The sequence below is a fragment of the Mesoplodon mirus genome (genome assembly GCF_964341445.2).
Source record: "Mesoplodon mirus genome assembly, chromosome: 4".
NCBI classification, from domain to species: Eukaryota; Metazoa; Chordata; class Mammalia; order Artiodactyla; family Ziphiidae; genus Mesoplodon; species Mesoplodon mirus.
The window spans coordinates 29344255-29362827 of NC_138979.1; the positions used below are offsets into that span (position 1 = coordinate 29344255).

Genomic DNA, 18573 nt, shown 5'->3' on the forward strand with positions numbered 1-18573 from the left:
ACAGGTAAGAAGCACCGGTGCACGGATAAGGCTGGACAGACTGACCCAGAGAAGCCTTTCCAGGTCACATGTATGTCTACATAATCAACAGCCAAGCGGAGCAGGCACACAGGAAAATCAGGCAGCAAACTTAAAGCCGGTGAACATACTTTACTTTTGTTTTTCCTCCCCATAGAATGGGTCGGGTGGGTGGCACATGCTCGGGTTTGGGAAGACATCCCGAGTCTTCAGCATTTCCCCTGAAACCGCGGAGAATGGAGCTGGCCGACGAGCGGCCCAGGGCACCCGCTCCACGGACAGGCGACGCCGCCTTCTCCCTTTTCCCGGGCACGCTCAGGGGGCTCTCCTGACCCAACCACCCGGATGGCCAGACGGCCCCGGGGCTGGGTCCGGTCCCGGGGTGAGGGGAGGGAGGGGCCGGGGTCCTGGGCCGAGGGGGACGGGGGTCGCGATCCCGGGGTGACGGGGGCGGGGTCCCGGGATGAGGCGGGTGACGGGAGTCTCGGTCCCCGGCTGAAGAGGGTAGAGGTCGCGGTCCCAGCCGACGGCACCTCCTCCTCAGGTCGCGGCGGGGGCGGTGCGGAGAGCGTGCGCGGGGTGGGGCTGCGTGCGCGCCCCCACCAATCACAGGCGTCGCCGGGGGTGGCACGAGCACCGAGAGGCCAGGAGGAGGGGGCGGGCCCGGCTCTGCGCGAGACCAATCAGGGCGCCGTGCCGCCATGACGTAAGGGCGCCGAGCACCATTCGGCGGACCAGGCGGTGAGTACGCGGGCGCGCGAGCGCGGGAGCGCGCGGGGTGGGACTTCCGGCGGGGCCCGGAAGCGGGAGCTGTGTGTTCTCATGCGAACGGGAAGGACCGTTGGGGTGCTGGAGTCGCGAGGTTGAGATATTTTTCGGCCCGAAAGGGGAAAGAGTTGCCGCCGCCCCGCCGCCAGTCCGCGCCGTGCCGACCCCCGCCGCTCGTCCGGGCCGGCCGCGCCCCTGCTTCCGCCCCTCCCTCACGGCCCGTCCGCGTGTGGCGCGGTTGCCGGGCACCGGGGCTGCGGCGGTCGGCGGCCGGGCGGCGGCGGTGCTAACAGGTGAGCGCGGCGGCGGGCGGGCTGCTCTGCTCCGCTCCCGCCGCGTCGCGCCCGGCCTCCGCCTCGGACCCGCGCCGCGCCCGCCTGTCATGGGCCGCCATCTTCCCGGAGGACGCGGCCGGGCAGGGCCCAGCGAGTGTAGCCGGGCCGGGGCGCGGGCAGAGGGGTCTGGGTGCGGGCCGGGGCGGCGGGCAGGCCTGGGGCCGGCCAGGGCCGGGCCAAGGTCTCGGGGGCCGGGGCAGGTGTAGGGTACGGGCAGCACCGCCGTCCGGCCTGCACTGCGGCGGCCTCGCCCTGCCCTCCGCCCGGGCCCGGGACCGCGGCCGGTCGGGCGGGGAGGGCCCGGGTCACTCGGACCAGGAAGTGGGATCCTGTTGCTCCGGGTGTGCTTGGGACGCTCCCGCTCTCCTCAGAGAGGTTTGAGCAGAGGCAGGTTCTGGAAGAATTAGGAAAAAATTCTAAAGACGCCCTGTGTTCGAGTAAGGGGCAGGTCAGGAATCTCTTACCACCTGCTTCTCAGTCGTGTCCAATCAGAACGTAAAACTTAAGACTTGTTCACACTTCACTGTAATTTTGTATTGCAACTTTCCGTGCAGGTCATCTTGTCTTCCCCCTCATTTCTACATAAAACGGTCTTTAATTTAGGCTGAGGTGAAACTTGAGAAGATTATCTGTAGGGTAGCTATCCTGTGCGTTTGAGACCCTCTCTTTGGCTGCACAGTAACTTGCCCTAAATGTTAAGTGGAAGTTTGAAGTTTTGGATAACTGAAGGAACGGGAAGAGTTCCCTGGACTGTTCAGGGAAATCAGGTTGTGTGAGGGTTTTAAGAAAAAGATAATATCAACTTGAATGTTGTAAGCATACAAGTAATTTTCTTGTTTTTAAAGTTTTTCTCATGACACTTAGCTGGTCTCTTGTGTTAATTATCTAAAATGCTTTTGAAATAGGTTCTGAGTTGTAGTTTGCAAAGACTACATTGGGGAAGAGTGACGTTCATTTCTTTGGAGGTCAGATAATATTGTGCAGTGTGCAGTTTCCATACTTCCCCACCTGCCTGGCTCCCTCTAATTTACAGTCAGGGTGATTTACAGAAGTTGAAATGGTTGTGGCTTGTCAACTGTTCTCTGTATTTAATATTCTGAAGGGCAGTTTTATAATCAAGCTCTACGAAATCGCTACAGTTTGCTTGAGTTGCTAAGGTGGAATACTTTATGAAAGGCATCAGGTTAGCAAGTTTATTATTCAACCATAAGTTGGATTTGTGTACTTCGCTTTGAAACTTGTGTTTAGTTAGAAATAAATTTCATCCTGTATTTTGAAAAGTTGATGTGTGTTGCCTTTGTAAGGTGAAAAAGTGGGTGTGTGAAGAGAGATAGAGATGGCTTCTTATTGATTAGAAATTACCCTCTGGGGCTTCACTTTCTTCATCTCTAAAAGGAGGATTCTAATAACATCAGCCTCATAAGACTGTTTGTAACATGTTGATGTTGGCTGTTTTTGCTCTTTTTTTTTTTTTTATTACTCAGATTCTTATTCAGAATTTTGAAAATGGTGTTTACCTTATTACTGTTTTCAATATTCTTTTAGTGACTGTCAGTTTTGATTTATTAACAGAATTTTGTTTTTCTTTTATCACATGTATCTGGGCAGAGAAAGCAGGTCTGAGGACAGAATGTATAGTTGGAGAAAGGATTTATACTATATTTGAGTAGGAGCCAGAGAGAAAATGGATGATAATATGAGAACAGAAGTTTCTTGGCATTTATTTTAACGTGTTTTGTTGAAGAGTAGCCAAAATTAAATGGCAGCATGTTCAGGGAAGATTTTGATTTTATTTAAGGTTCCTAGGAATTGCACTTTAAAAAAAGTTGAGATTTGGAGAATTTATTGATATTAATATGGTTTTCACAGATAAGCACATGTTTAGACAAATACGTATTTAAAATCTGTGGAAACAAATATTTTACTTGTTTTTAATGAAGCAGTCTTCATATATCATAAAACAGTTCCAAAATACTTAAGTGCAACGTGGGAACATCATGTCTTTAATGTTAATAACAATAAACAGTGCTTTAAAGTAGCCCCACTACTTAACATAGATTTGCAACAATATTACAAGTTTTTGAAATGATAGAGCTGTGGTTGATGTTACCTACCAACCAAGTGGCTGACAAACTCCTTTCCCTGTTAATTTCAGTGTCCTGCTGGAATTCATACTTTCTGTAGTGATAACTAGGATTATAATCTAGGTCTTCTAATTTTAGTAACTTGTGTTTTCTTAATGATTGTCCCTTGAGATTGCAAAAAGCTCTGTAGCTATATTACTTTAAATTCCATTTGTTTTCGTCGTAATGTTTAAGGCACAAGTTTCAAATAGGCTTTCATAACACATGCTGTACTCTTGCAGAGTTCTCTCATATTTAAGGATTTTTTTTTCCCGATTGGTAAATGCAAGAAAATCATGTATATTTTTGTAATTCTTCCTGTAAGACCATTGACTCAACCTTTTTCTAATGGAGAGAAGAAAACAAGCACTGAAGTTGTGTTTATGGAAAGTACATTGTTAAAAGAAACAGACACTGCTACAGGGTTTGGTCACTTCTGCTCCTTTGTAAGACTTTATTCCTGTAAAGAGTTCTCCTTTTTCTGTAAGAGCTAATTTTAGAGTACCTAGTAAAGGAGGCACTGCCTTCTGAGAGGGTTAAACTCACCAGACCTGATTTTAATTTAGTTCAGTTTGAACTTTTTGCTCCTAATTGTTGCACTTGTTAGTATCTTTGGAGCTACTCTACTTCTGGAGTTATCTTGATTAGAAAATGAATTTCTTTATTAGAATGTGGAATTGTAAGGTAGATAACCATTAGGTTCTCTTGCTGAAAGGAGGAGGATATTTCCAGCATGGAAATGTTTTTTCCCTAATGTTCTAGCGCTTTATTTTTCCCACATGTAAATGTCTTCCTTATGATCAGGCAAAATGATTAAGTCAGCTTATGTTTCCTTCCTTCTCACCTCCCCCACCCCCAAACCTTTTGTCCCTTCAGTGCTTTATAAACTTTTTCATCATTTTCTTGGAGAAGCTGTCATGGTTCCTGTGTAATCATGAAGGGTTGCAGGTGAGTGATGCCACCCCTTTTGTGCCTTCTCTCCTGGTCTGGTTTCCTCTTTAGTGTCAGCCCTACTTCCCTACTATAGTGAGACCTGGGCCACAGAGTGCATTCTGTAACATGGTGGACATTTCCTACTTAACTTAAATTTGATAATCCTTGAGGTGAGACTTAGTCTTCACTGAAAATGTTCTTTATGAAATCTGATATGCAAAAGTTTTGGCTTAAAAACTGGGTGATATTTATTTGTGTGATAAAAATAAAATGCTCTTTTATTTACACCATTTTTGTCACACTGTAGTGAGAGGTTGCTTTAAAGGCATATCCTGATTGTTAGGCCCTTTGTAAAAACTCCTCAGTGGCTGTCCCCTGCCTAACTAAGAAGTGCCCAGGGGCCTTGCCACTTCTGCCTTCTCCTTGCTGGCTGGGCCACCTTTGGTTGGCCTGCGCTGGCCACAGTCCTCTCCCCAAAACCATGGTGTTGTCTTTGCTCTCTCTGTTTCCTTTGCCTGGGATTGAAGGTCTTTTCTTCTTTTTTTTTTTGACTTAGCTCCTTAACCCATCCTTAAAAAGGTATTTCAGGAATCCTTGCCTTAATTTTTAATGTCATGCTGAGTGCTTCTCTTGTTTCCATAGCACCCCAAGGCATTGCACTAATTAATTAATGTAAACTCCTTGTGGGCAAGATCCTTTTATGTCCCTAACCTCTTTGCCCAGCCCAGGGCCAAGTGTTGCACTACAGATGTTGAGGAAACTTTGTTTCACTAGAGGGATAAGGCACCTCCCACCTCAGTTTTAGAGCAATTATTTGCATGCTTTCATAAACAAACATGAAAATTTTTACTTGAATGCAGTAGGGCTTCCCTGGTGGCACAGTGGTTGAGAGTCTCCCTGCCGATGCAGGGGGCACGGGTTCGTGCCCCGGTCTGGGAGGATCCCACATGCTGTGGAGCGGCTAGGCCAGTAAGCCATGGCCGCTGAGCCTGTGCGTCCGGAGCCTGTGCCCCGCAACGGGAGAGGCCACAGCAGTGAGAGGCCCGCGTACCGCAAAAAAAAAAAAAAAAAAAAAAAGAATGCAATAGAAAATGCATAAAAATTCTACTTACAAAACGTTAACTGACTTGATAGCTACATCTATCACGTACACTATTTTAGGTGGAGTGATTTAACTACATGACCTCTAGATGATATTCTTTCTCAGTCTTTAAAAATGTGCCCCTTTTGATAACAATATTTCTTACCTTCTTTATTTTGCTTTGAAATGAAAACAAATTATATTAGCCAAAAACAAAGCAATTACAGTAGTGAAAATGTATTTTTAAACTTCAGTGGATTTTTCCATTTTTTATTCCCTTTTGAGAATCATTGCTCCATGACCTGGTGCAAAGCAGGGCCACTGAGAGGAAAGAGATGGGTTCATTCATTCCTTTTTTGAGCAGGTATTTTTGATCACCCACACATTAGCAGTACAAAGATGAATGATACCAGAACTTTTCTCTAAGGCTTGTGGTCTAGAAGGAATTAAGACAGTGAATTGTTTTATTTAAAGTAAAGTAGACCAGCATTTTTGGACTCTTGAACCCTCTGTACGTGAAACTTCTTTAGGACTTTCCACTCCACGCTTCCTTGAGCAGTCCCGTTAGGACAGTCGAGTTTATTGTAGTGTGGAGTGTGGTGGACATCCCTCATCTCCCTTCCCTGCTTTATTTTTGTTTGTAGCACTTACTACTACATTATAACATGCCATGTAATTTTTGTATTTTACGTACCTTGTGTCTTCTTGTACTTGAATGTAAACCCTCTGAAGTTGAGGGTTTCTGTCTCTTCTGTTCATTGCTATGAACCCAGACCTTAGAAAACAGTATGCACTAAATAATTGATGAATAAATCCCAGGGTTGTAATGGTGAACAAAAGAGAAAATTGCCCTCCTCTCTGCAACTTTCTGTCCACTGAGGCAGGAAGACAATCAGATAATGTTGTGCTGGGAGGTTGTCATGTGGACCTTGAGGGATTGGGCAGGGGGAGGGAGCCTTCTAGGCAGAGGATAATGGTGCAAAAACTCTGAGCTAGGAACTCATTTGGAGAGGCTGGCAACAGGGAGGGGGTGGGCGAGGCAGCAACGGGGTCCTGCAGGGTCTGGAGCTCCTGGCATGGGTGAGAATTGTGCTCTCTATCCTAAGAACAGTGAGAAGCAGTCAGAGGGTTTGAAACAGGAGTATTGCAAGACCAGAATTGCCTTTTTAAGCAATCCTTCTGCTTTACATAGACTTGTGTCGAAGGGGAGGAATGGATGCATACAGACTGGTTTTACTTGGCCCCAGGGTGGCAAGATCTCTTGCTTACACTTGTGTTTGTCACAGTGGAACAGTCCAAGGCCTGGTCTAAATGAAGAATAGGTTGCTTAGGGGCTTCCCTGGTGGCGCAGTCGTTGAGAGTCCGCCTGCCGATGCAGGGGACGCGGGTTCGTGCCCCGGTCCGCGAAGATCCCACATGCCGCGGAGCGGCTGGGCCCGTGAGCCGTGGTCGCTGAGCCTGTGCGTCCGGAGCCTGTGCTCCGCAACTGGAGAGGCCACGACAGTGAGAGGCCCACGTACCGCAAAAAAAAAAAAAAAAAAAGAATAGATTGCTTAGAACCCCTTTCATTTGTATTACACATAATCATGCGTGTTTAAAAAATACTTTAAAAATAGGCCTCAGACCTGCTAGCATTTGTCACTTGTTTAAAGTATATTTGTTATTTCAGCTTGTATTAAGGCAGACTAATTAACAGATTCCTTTTTTAGAAACATCTCTGAAAAATGAGAACATTTTGTTTTCAGATTTCAAAAGGCTTTGTTTTATTGTCAAAACTTGAAAATATAGGGATTAAAAACATAGTGACCAACTGGATACAGATTTACAAGTTGCCTCGATTATTATCTCTTTCTGAATATATTAAACATTCCCTTTTCAAATATTTTTTTCTGGAAATAATCAAGTCCTTTAAAACCTTTAAATACTTTATACTTTCTGAACATTTTTATTTCTGTTTGTTGATTACATATGTCTCTGTATTTCATTGTTGAGATTTTACCATCTGTATAATTTCTGCCTTGCCATGTACAGTTGACCCTTGAACAACAGAGGGGTTGGGGAGCCATTCCTCTGCGCAGTTGAAAATCAGAGTAGAACTTTCCAGTTGGCTCTCTGTATCTGTGGTCCCACACCCGTGGACTCAACCAACCTTGGGTCGTGTAGTACTGTAGTACATATTTATTGAAAAAAATCCTTGTATAAGTGGACCCATGCAGTTCAAACCTTTGTTGTTAAGAGTCAGCTGTGTGTGTCAGCGTGTCATAAGCACATTGCATATAGTATATACTGTAATCCATTGCTGCCTGACTTCTCACAACTCCCATGGTCAGGGAATAACAGCAGCCTTTAAAAGCAGACTTGAAGTCCCCATGGAGAGAGTTGCCTTTTAAAAATCTGGGTAATTAGAAGGCAAAAGCATTTGATCTTTGCTTGTACTTTTATGGTATGCTGGTTGTCATTTAGTGCAGAAGCTCAGTGTGGAAACCTTTCTCTGGCATTATTGTAGGGTCCACGCTCCTTTTGGATTCATATCTGTATCTCCAGTGATGTTTGGTGTCAGACTAGAATGCTATTTCTAGTTTCCCTTCGTACAGACCGTTTCCCTTGGAGTACAGACCATTGTACAAGTGAGTAACTATGAGTCAGCAGTGTTTGCTTCTTCACACCTTAAATATCTAGGCAGGGGAAGGGCAGTTGGTGAAGACAGAAGGATGCAGTGATTAAAACAGCTCGTACGTAGTACTTGCTGTCTGTGTGTGTGGCCCTTAGTTTTTCACAGCTCTTCCTATATTTTTGTATACATTGACAAATTTTCCTTTATTTTGCTGAAATCATTATCTTTCAGGGCTCAGTGCAGGAGAGTTAATCCTAAACGTGAAAGGACCGGAAGTAGAAAATAGGATCACCAAATAAAATTGCAGAAGCATTCAGGCACACAGATAGAATTTGAAAGTCTCTGTGACCTGGCGAAACTTCCAGTTAAGAGTGGAATGTTTTCCTACAAAAGAGTGGCTTGGGATCCTAAAATGACCATAAATTTTAGTATTTTCAGTCATGGACACTCTTAGCATACTGTTCTTTGAAGTTTAGAATGTTGAGAGTGTGTTTGATTGTCATTGTGGAGGTTTTTAATCTGTTAACGTAGTTTTAAGTTTTTCGTGAAATCGCGAGATTACAGCTCAAGATAAAAAACCATAGATCAGGTGTTTTCCCAAATTCACTGTACGGCCACAAGTCATATTACAGCGGTCCTCTCTTGTCTGTGGGGGATACATTCCCACAGTGGATGCCTGAAGCTGCGGATAGTGCCTTAACTCCTATATATACTAATTTTTTCCTATACATACATACCTAGGATAAAGTTTAATTTATACATTAGGCACAGTAAGACATTAACAATAATAATAAAATATGACAGTTATAACAATATACCATAATAGGAGTTATATGAATGTGGTCTCAAAGTACCTTATTGTGCAAATTTAATGCCTTTTCCATCTTAACTAATCATTTATCAAACACTGTGGCTATAACTTTTGCACTTTGAGGTGCGACAGAAAAACTAGCACGAATTTCTTTTTCCTTCACAATTTTCAGTGTTTGTACTGTAGATCTTAACATCAGCACACAATTTTTTTCCTTATTAAGTCAGGAATTTTTACCTTTTCACTTAAAGGAAGCACTTTACAGCTTCTCTTTGGCATATCTAAATTGCCAGCATCACTACTCCTGCGCTTTGGGGCAATTATTAAATAAAATAAGGGTCGCTTGAACTCCAGCACTGCCAGACTGTGATAGCTGATCTGATAGCCAGCTGGCTGCTGAGTGACTAATGGGCTGCACAAAGGGTTGAGTCACGTCCTGGGTGGGACAGCGCAAGATTGGGCCGTGCTACTCAGATGGCGCGCAATTGAAAACCTATGGATTGTTTGTTTCTGGGATTTTCCACTTGATATTTTTGGACCATAGTTGACCCTGGGTAACCAAAAGCATGGAAAGCAAACCTCGGATAGGGAGGGACTCCTGTGCGAGGTAATATTCTGAGTGGGGCAAATGAAAGCTAGATCATTAACTTCCAATTTACAGTTTGGTGCGTGGGGGTGTGGTTAGGTAGGTTTATTGATAATTGGTGAATAAGTGTACCAAGTGTTTAATAATAATTAACAATACATGTAATCAGCCTTAATCCAGTTGCATGGAGTAGTAGTTTTATCAGTGCCATTGTTACCTGCCTGGAATTACAAGACTGAGAGGGAAACCTTTTATCCTTTTTGACTATTCATGTAATGTTTGGTGTGAATGAAATAACAGTTTGAAGTAAGTCATTTTCTGAGACTTTGAGTTTGGGTCTACATTATTTTATTAACTGAGATTTGCTAATAGTTTCTGAAACTAACTGCCAGAAAAATTGCGTAGTATTACAGTTGTAGTGTGAGGGTATTAGAGCTCTAAAGATTCAGAGACTGAAACCCACAGAAGTAAAATTAATTAGGAATACAGCTAGTTGGCTGGTGGCAGAGTGAGGACTATGACTTTGGTCCACTATTAATAGAACTCAGTAGGATACTTTTCAAGTTATACTCTTAACAGTGGAATTTCAAAAGAAAAATTGAAATTGGTGAAAGTGTTAGTTTTATGTATGCTATAGAATTTTAAGTCAGCATTTTATTGTTATGTTTTTAAAGCAGATGTGTAAAGCAGCCATTAAACTGCTTTTTAAAACATTGAATTAATGTTTTTATTCCAGGAAAATTAAGGGTTTTGTTTGTCATTTTAGATAGCGTAACCTATTAGCTTTAATCCATTTAAAATCCTTCCTGTTAGGAAGGCACTAACAGGTCTTCTAGTCTGTATCACATATTCAGACTCGTCTTTGAGAAATAGTCTAAGGAAAATTCATTTAAATTCAGTGGTTTCCTTCCTAAAGCATTTAGACCTTAACATCCGCACCCCGGTGCAGGGCTCTGCCTTCAGGCTTTGGAAGCAGCAGCCCCTGTGTTCACACCCACCACCTTTCTGTGAAGAGGAGGGCAGGCTCCAGAGCTCTGAGCACCTCTCCAGGCCTTTAGTTCGGCCTTGTCTGTTTGGGTTCGTTCCTGCCGTGTGCCCAGTGATTTCAGACCTCCGCAGCCTGCAGCTTTCCTAAACGGAGACCTGAGCGCAGGTGGCAGCAGTTGCCATCCTCCACAGTGTACTGGACTTGTAATTCAGGTGACCCAAAGCCCTTGCTGCTTTTTTCCCCATTTGTTCTTTGGAACATCTGTTTTACTGTTTAGGAAACTGAAGCCTGGAGACAGGTGCCTTATATCACACAAGAGAGAAGAGCAGAAAATGGGATTTGCCTGACTTCTTGTTTCCAAGTCCACTGCAAATAGTGCCCAATTCTCAGAAAGCATAGGTGTCTTGCGTAAAGGTGTCTTAGGTCCAGTAACCTGATAGATTTGAGAGCTATAAACCACAGCATAGCTAAGCGTCAGAAATGCTGGCTTTAATTAGAAAGTTTTAATGGTTGTTTTATAGTGATGATTGTTGAGGTCAGGGGTAGCCCACAACAGAAGTCTGAGAGAAGGTCATTTACCTTGCTGAGCAGTAATTCAAAATTATTGGAGCTGATTGAGGATCAGAGATCCTCATAGTTGGCTTGAAACTTTTATGGTGATGTTATTCGTTTCATCATCTACTGAACTGTAATCCTAAGTGGGCTAGGACTTGTGATCCAGTTACTTACAAAATGGAGATGGTATTATGTTGGAATATCAAATTGAAAGATTATCCAAAGTAGTACATGCTTTTGAATTATAACTGTGGAACATAAATTCTTTTTTCAAACATGGTATCACTTTTGTAAGGAATGCTTCATGTTAGGGGGTATTTGATGTATTTTAATATTAACTGATTTGCACAGTCATTTTGGAAAAGTGTTCAGTTGTTACACCTAATCTTTGAGGATCGTGATTAGGTTCTGTGCTTGGAGTCAGTGGCTGTTACTTTCTGAGTACAATGTGGTACGGGTGCCCCTGCTGTGCTATTCGGAAGTGGAGCACTCCTCTGGAACCTTCCAGAAGCCAAAATGGTATAAAGCAAAGAAGCAGTTACCTTAGGACACATCTTGTTAAGGGAGGCACAGAATAGATGGAGGTAAAGCCCAGATGCTGGGTGCTGAGATGCTGAGCGTGGCGGGGGAAGGAGCTTGGCGGGGCTGCTCTCACTGCTCCAGTGAGCGCTGCCTCTGTAACTACTGCAAAACGAACACAGAAAGCTGCCGAGCCGCCATTTTTGATTTTCGCAAAAGCAAAAGTTCTCAGGTCTCTTGGTTAGCAAAAACGGGTACTAACATAGGCCTTTCGTACAAGCAAACTTTGGCAAAGTGGGAGATCTCTGTGTTTCATAGCTCCCTGGGACCGGTGCCTGGTTGTTCGCTGGCACTTGTTTGAGCACATGCTCTGTGCTGACAGGCCCTAAAAATGCTCACCACCTGCTGGGTGGGGGTCCCTGCTCTTATTGTCCTTGTCCCACGCCCAGCCTGATGTCATAGGTGGACTTGGGGTGAGGAGGGAATCCTTGAACTCCTGGGTTTGTGTTTAACATTTCTAGCGTATGTCCATTTTTCCAGTGAAAGGAGTCATAACTTTCAGCATATTTTCAGAAGGATCTTTGACCTCTACTTTCTTTTTTTTTTTTTAATTTATTTATTTTTGGCTGTGTTGGGTCTTCATTGCTGTGTGCAGGCTTTCTCTAGTTGCAGCGAGCGGGGGCTACTCTTCTTGGAGATGCACAGACTTCTCATTGAGGTGGCTTCTCTTGTTGCGGAGCTCAGGCTCTAGGCACACGGGCTTCAGTAGTTGTGGCGTGTGGGCTCAGTAGTTGTGGCTCACAGGCTGTAGAGCGCAGGCTTAGTAGTTGTGGCGCATGGGCTTAGTTGTTCCGCGGCATGTGGGATCTTCCTGGACCAGTGATCGAACCTGTGTCCCCTGCATTGACAGGCGGATTCTTAACTACTGCGCCACCAGGGAAGTCCTGACCTCTACTTTCAATACAGATAATAGAGTTTGTGTGTTTGCCGCTTAGGAATTTCTTCTGCGAGTTGTCATTTTGATAATTAAATGTAATTTTTTACTGTCAACATCACTTTGTATTTAACTCTTTTGTATGTTCAGATCCCAGGTGCACACTTACGTATGTACACACATATACAAAACCTAGAGAGTATCTAAAATAAAATGAAAGTGAACTCAAAGTAATTTTACCGTGACCTAAGAATGTTGTCTTTTCCCACATTAACACATCATTTGGAATATTCAGCAACAGAAGCTTTCACTTGGAGTCATCTCATTTTCTGAGCTTTATATTTTAAATACTAGGAATTTTCTCCCACATGTTTAGTGCATGAAAGATGAAATGATTAAACACATTTCCTGAGATTATGCTCTGTTGGGTACTGTATCAGGATATAGTGATCAAGAAAGTAGATACTTTCCCGCCCTCCCAGTACTGGAGAGATGGCTGCCTCGCTGCGTGTAAAGGGTTTGCAACTCAGGCTTTGTGGAGAGCATGGGGAGTGACATTTCCAGCTGGGCTGGCTGGTTGGTGTCCCAGTGTTCTGAGTGCCTGCGTGGTGGATGTACACTGAGGGTGCGATGCAGGTCTCCTGTTTCAGGAGTGTCATTCTGCAGAAGGATTGGTGGGACGGGGGAGACCTAGGAGGTTGGGGTAGTCATTCTGTGCAAAGATTATGGTTATTGGAACAGTTTAGTGACAGTAGAGGTGAGGAGGTATAAGCTTATGTGAGAGAAGGGGTTAGAAATTTATTTGCAGGTTTCTGGTTAGAGCAGCTGGGTAGATGATGTACTGTCTTTCCTTGAGATTGAGGGATTGTCAGTTTCTGTTTATTTGTTTTATATGAGAATGGATTTTTTTAAACGGTTGATTTTGAATCCGTAGGTCAAAAAATGTTCGCCAGATATTTGCTTAGATGCACTGAAATTTAACACATGGTGTTAACTGAAATCAGTAAAAGCTGAGAGCAGAAGGCCCAGTGAGGTAGAAGCTCCAGGTGACGATCTCCTGGTGAAACCAGCTACATGTGGGCAGCAAAGTGCTGGGGCTGGTGGGTTGCTCTTTGTTTTCTCTCTGTTCCTCTTCCTACCAGTTGAGTTGTTTGCTTACACAAGCCAGTTCAGTTTGTCCCCGAGTTTGTTCAGGGCAGTTGTACTCATTAGTACATGAGTTAACTAATATAAACTGATAAAAATAGTATAAAACAGTTATCATAGGAAAACTAATTTGAAAACTTTGGAGTGTCTCAATAAAAACAGATCACCAAAACTGCTATTAAATTAGGTAGATGGATATGACAACTATAAAAAATTGGGGAATAATTATTCTAGAAGCATTGCACCATCCAGATTATTTTTTAAGTATCTAAGTTGTAATTTAAGGAAACAAGTGAATGTATTAGGTGATTCATTAGGATGTGGTTTAGGTGAGAAAGAAATAAAAGAATGTCCAATAGACTAACTCAGTCTAAGAAAAAGGCCCAAGTGATGAGTATATACAAGTTCAGGTGGCTCAGGATTCATGTATCAGGTTTCAGAATCGCCTCCCTTACTATACAGTTACTTCCTGTCACATAGGATGAGAGAGCATCCAGGGAGGGTCAGAGAGGAGGAGCAGAAAAGCAGGCACATGAGGAAGAGAGCGCTTGCAGAGGCCGCCTTCTGGTCCATCTAGCGTCAGGCAGGCGAGTGGCCGTCTTGGAAGGAACAGTGTCCTTGGAGAGGCTGCATCTGGTCCAGGAGCCCCACCCCCACCCCCCCGCCCAGTCACTGGGTTTTGTCCTGCTTCTCTTGTCTCCACTCTCCCTCCCTTGCGCTCTGTCTTTGGAGACAGCACGGGCTGGGCATGTTTAGACAGGGCAGGAGGAAGAGGTTGAAGATACAGGAAAAGAGGAGGGAATGGGATCCAGACCACAGATAAATGACCAGCGCTCTTACAATTAACAGGTAGTTTTTTCTCTAAACCTTCTCTGATATAGAAACTGCAGAGAAAAATTCATTTTCATGAAGTTTTTTTAAGTTGTCTTAGGTGCAGGTTATATGTATTTGGGTTCCTTGCCTTGACTTTCGAGGTCTAGTTTTCAAAAGCTATATAAGATTATAGTTGTTATGGAATATTTCCCTTTCACCAAAGTGCTAAGAAATATAGGTCTATTAGGAATACTAAATTCAGGAAAGGAAAGATGCACATTAACGTAGATCTTGAATTAAGTCATATTTTATCACTACTTATAAAGCTGTTAAGTGGCTTTTAATTTTTAAGGAAGATGATTTGCATGTCAGGTAACAAGATTTTAGGGAAGACCCATAGGGCTGTAGATGGGGCTTGAGGAAGATAGGTTGCCCTATTTATTACGGCCATCTGTTGCGTCAAATGCAGCTATTTACCGCTTTGGAGCTCTGCAGACCCTGTGGGAATTTCATTGTCCTTCATTTGGAGAAACATTACATATTCAAGATGTTCTTGCTTCGTTTTGGTTTATTGCTTAGTTGATTAATGTAGATCAGAAGTACCTTTTCCCCATAGCAAAGCTTTTCTTTTAATTTAACATACTTGAAAACTACATGTTGGTAGTACTTTAAGAAATTGGTCTGTTACAGGATGAAGAAGTGAAAATATTCTGTCAGTATCAGGTGTACAGTTTTTTTAAATTACTGAATTTGTATATGGTTCCAGAACTTCGAACAGTCGTGCCACCTCTAGTTCTGGTTTTGTGGTGCCCTCCTAGGAGTAATAAGCATGTCCCAGTTTTAGCAGCACAGGGTTAAAGCAGCTCCAAGATGTTTCCAGCTCTGACGTTTGGCATTCTTTTTTTTTTTTTTTTTTTTTTTTTTGCGGTATGCGGGCCTCTCACTGTTGTGGCCTCTCCCGTTGCGGAGCACAGGCTCCGGACGCGCAGGCTCAGCGGCCATGGCTCACGGGCCCAGCCGCTCCGCGGCATATGGGATCCTCCCAGACCGGGGCACGAACCCGTATCCCCTGCATCGGCAGGCGGACTCTCAACCACTGCGCCACCAGGGAGGCCCTATTCTTTAAAATGTTGAGTTCTAAGTTTGCTCAGCACCCCCGACCCGTCTTCCCCTTCAGGTTAAAGAGTATTATGCTCTTTAAACTGAAAAACTGTAGTTATGTGATTATAAATTGGAAAGCACAATAGAACGTGATAGGCAGTCCTTGAAAAAATGCAAGATTCATTAAAAGGGTGAGGTGAATAGAGACTTTTTCCCGTAAAAAGAGTTGAAGAAATGTACTGTCTAGAGTTTATTTTTGAAGAGGCCTTCTGGGTCTCTTGAAAGACACTTTTGTGGTATTGGTTCTGACTTTTGGTACAGGTGTATACTAATGGTATATTTGGCTATCAGCATTTTTTGTTTTCAGATGTAAATGAGAGAAAGTGATTTTTGTGGAGAGTTTCAATAATCTCAGTAATCACATGTTCCAAATGAAAGTAACAAAGCTGTATAGTTCAGAAAAAAAAAAAAAACCTACATATGCTCAGTCCCCTAAGGTAAAAATAAATTATGAAAGATACTGAATGAAGCAGTTCTGCTCTTTGTCCAAAGGGTGATAGTATGCATGAAAGGTCAGCGGTGATTGTTTTTTCCTGCTCTGTACTGTAGACACGTTCAGCTTTCCATCAGCAAGGTTAGTGTGTATCTGAGAACAGAGACATGTGAATAAGAGACGCAGGCGCTCACGCTGGAAGGGCCTTTGCAGCAGGTGAGCAGACTGATGTGAGAAGGACTTGGGAGTGGAAGTGAGGGGGCCTGAGTGAGGCAGGAGAGGTATAGAGGGGCTCTCAGCCCGGCAGACTGCTGGCCAGACCCTGCGCATCTGGCACGTGGGGGGGCCCTCAGTTTCAACCTGGGAAGTAGTTCTTACTGAAAAAATGTTGATAAACAGATGAATGGAGGTCAGAATACATTCTAAACAGGCTGGACTCAGGACCGTTAGCTTTTGAACTATGAAATTGAGTATCTTTGTTAAAATAAGAGTATTTCTTGGCATATGTACTTCTTCCACATTAGGCTGAGTGGTGTGGACGTGCTGCCTTGTGTCCTGTGCAGGCTGCCAGTTTGGCCCTGGCACTTCCTGGTCGTGTCCAGAAAGATGTGTCAATTAGCAAAGCTTGCACTGGTGAAAAAGTATGTGGCTGTTTCAGGAGATGCTCTTCTATTGGAAAAGGAGCAACTCATGATAAGAGCAAGAAGTTATACTTTGAGAGCAGAAAGGCTATATCTCTAAGGATGTGATTCTCTGCTTCACCTTTGCACTCACATTTACCAAAATTTTACAAAACAGCCATTACGACCACGTGCAAAGTAAGAGAAGAATTTTTAAATCTTCTTCATATTGCTTTACTTGTTTCAAATAATAGTTTATTTAGGATTCCTTATAACCTAGTAAAATAATCTCAAATATTTGTCTTCTCCAGGGCAAGATAATATGTCATAAACCAATTATAAGTCTTAAAGCTGCAAGGGACCTTTTTCATTTTTTTGTGTGGAATTATCTAGTAAAGATCTAAATTGAAAGCAATTAGTAGAAAAAAATTTTAATGTAATTTTTATGGTATATGTCTCATGTAGATACTTTCCCATTCCTATTTGGCTAAGAAATAAGTTTTTGCATGTTGTGTTTGATTTTATGCCCTCCCTAGGAGCAGAACCAGATCAAACTATGAAAAAGAGTTACCTTTTCCTCCTACTGTCTTTTTCAATAGAAGCACAGGTATGCATGTATAAAAGGAAATTTAAAAAATTAATATCAGTTTATTGGCAGCATCTGCTTAGGAATACATATTTCCATACTGGGTGCCAGTTTGAAAGCGTAATTAAACAACTACTCCACTGAGATTGGATTGCTCTCTTTTCGTTCATCGTCACTGTGGGAAGACTCAGTGGAAAGAATGGACTGTCACAGAGATATTGAGTCTTAAAAAACAAAAGAGCTAGAGTAACAGCTTTCCTGGAGACAGCCGTCTATTGCTCTGTAAATGTTCCCACTCTTCAGGCCTACAGATTCAGTTGAGGAAATAATCTGCATAAGGTGCTGTGGAAGGTGCATAAGCTGATCTGCCCCATACGAATTATTCTGCTGTGAGACAGGAATATGCATTTTAGATACTGTAGGGTGATGCAGACACCTGTGAGTTAAACAGTACAGCCCAGCCGGCAGTAGGAGACAAGTATATGATAACTGTCATTCCCATTGTGGTGTTTGATTTTCTTACACCTCTTCATCTAGAGTTGGGCATATTGAGTTCATAAAATATTTAAAGTTACAATCCTTAACACACATCCTTACAGTCCCCAAATGCTAGGATTGTGCTTTGATGATTTGATTTAGCTTCTTTGACCATTTTTGTCTTTTTCTAATGAGCATATTTAGTTTCAGATGTCTGAAGGGTAAACTGTCTTTCTAAAAAGTATGGTTAGACATTGAAAGTAACAGATTTTAACTTTTCTAATTGATTCTCAAAGGGGTCACACACTACTTAATTAAGACAACCTCTGAAGTTATTAATAATCCATTTTTCATATATAGGTAAAACTGTGTTTACTTATCTAGTTGAATATTTATTTACTGTTTTTTTGTAAAATGATTCCAGTTAGGCTGGAGTTCTTAGAACATATGTCTGTGTGATAGCATGGTGTATCGTCCATCTCCTCTGCTTGTGCTGTGTTCCTTAAATCATTGCTCTTGATCACACACGGTTATTAGGCGTTAGAAGAGACCTTAGCATATGTGGCTGCAAATGCAGAAAGAGTATTTAGACAACGGGATAGTAAAACCATATGTATTTGAGTGTTACTGACAAAATGAAGCTCTTTGGGGGTAAATTGTAACATATCACTGGTGGGATATATTTTCCTGTTGTGTCCTATATACTAAGAAGAAGCACATGGATACCTTTGAGAAACTAAGGATGATAAGGGAGAGGCACACGTATGGTCACTGCTGTAAAGAGCAGAGAGGCTGTGGTGCGTGAGGAAGGGAATGAGAAGGGGAATCTAAGATTGCCTTCAGGAAGGAGGGAGGAGCGTTCCAGGCCAGGAGAACAGAATGCAAAGAAAGGTCTGGAAGTGTTCAAGGGTTCAGTGAATACAGAGCGTGGGGGGAAGTCTGTCCAGACTTCCGGACTTCAGAATGTTTTTAGATTCAGAAAAGAGGCTTTGTATTTGGCACCCATATAGTGGAGAGTTGTCTTATGTGAAATGTGTACCTTTTAAGGTCAACTCATAAAGCAAAAATTGTC

General features: G+C 43.0%; 1 protein-coding gene across 2 annotated transcripts in view; it reads left to right on the forward strand.

Annotated features, from left to right (window-relative positions):
- Positions 1 to 804: 804 nt before the first annotated feature.
- The window catches only part of LARP4B (La ribonucleoprotein 4B), an 84802-nt gene continuing 67033 nt past the window's right edge, over positions 805 to 18573 (forward strand). Inside the window, exon 1 of one of the 2 annotated variants that reach the window (XM_082617259.1) lies at positions 805 to 1079. The gene's annotated coding sequence lies outside the window, so the exon portion shown is untranslated. The remainder of the gene's footprint in view (positions 1080 to 18573) is intronic. The other variant, XM_082617260.1, reaches the window with a different exon arrangement.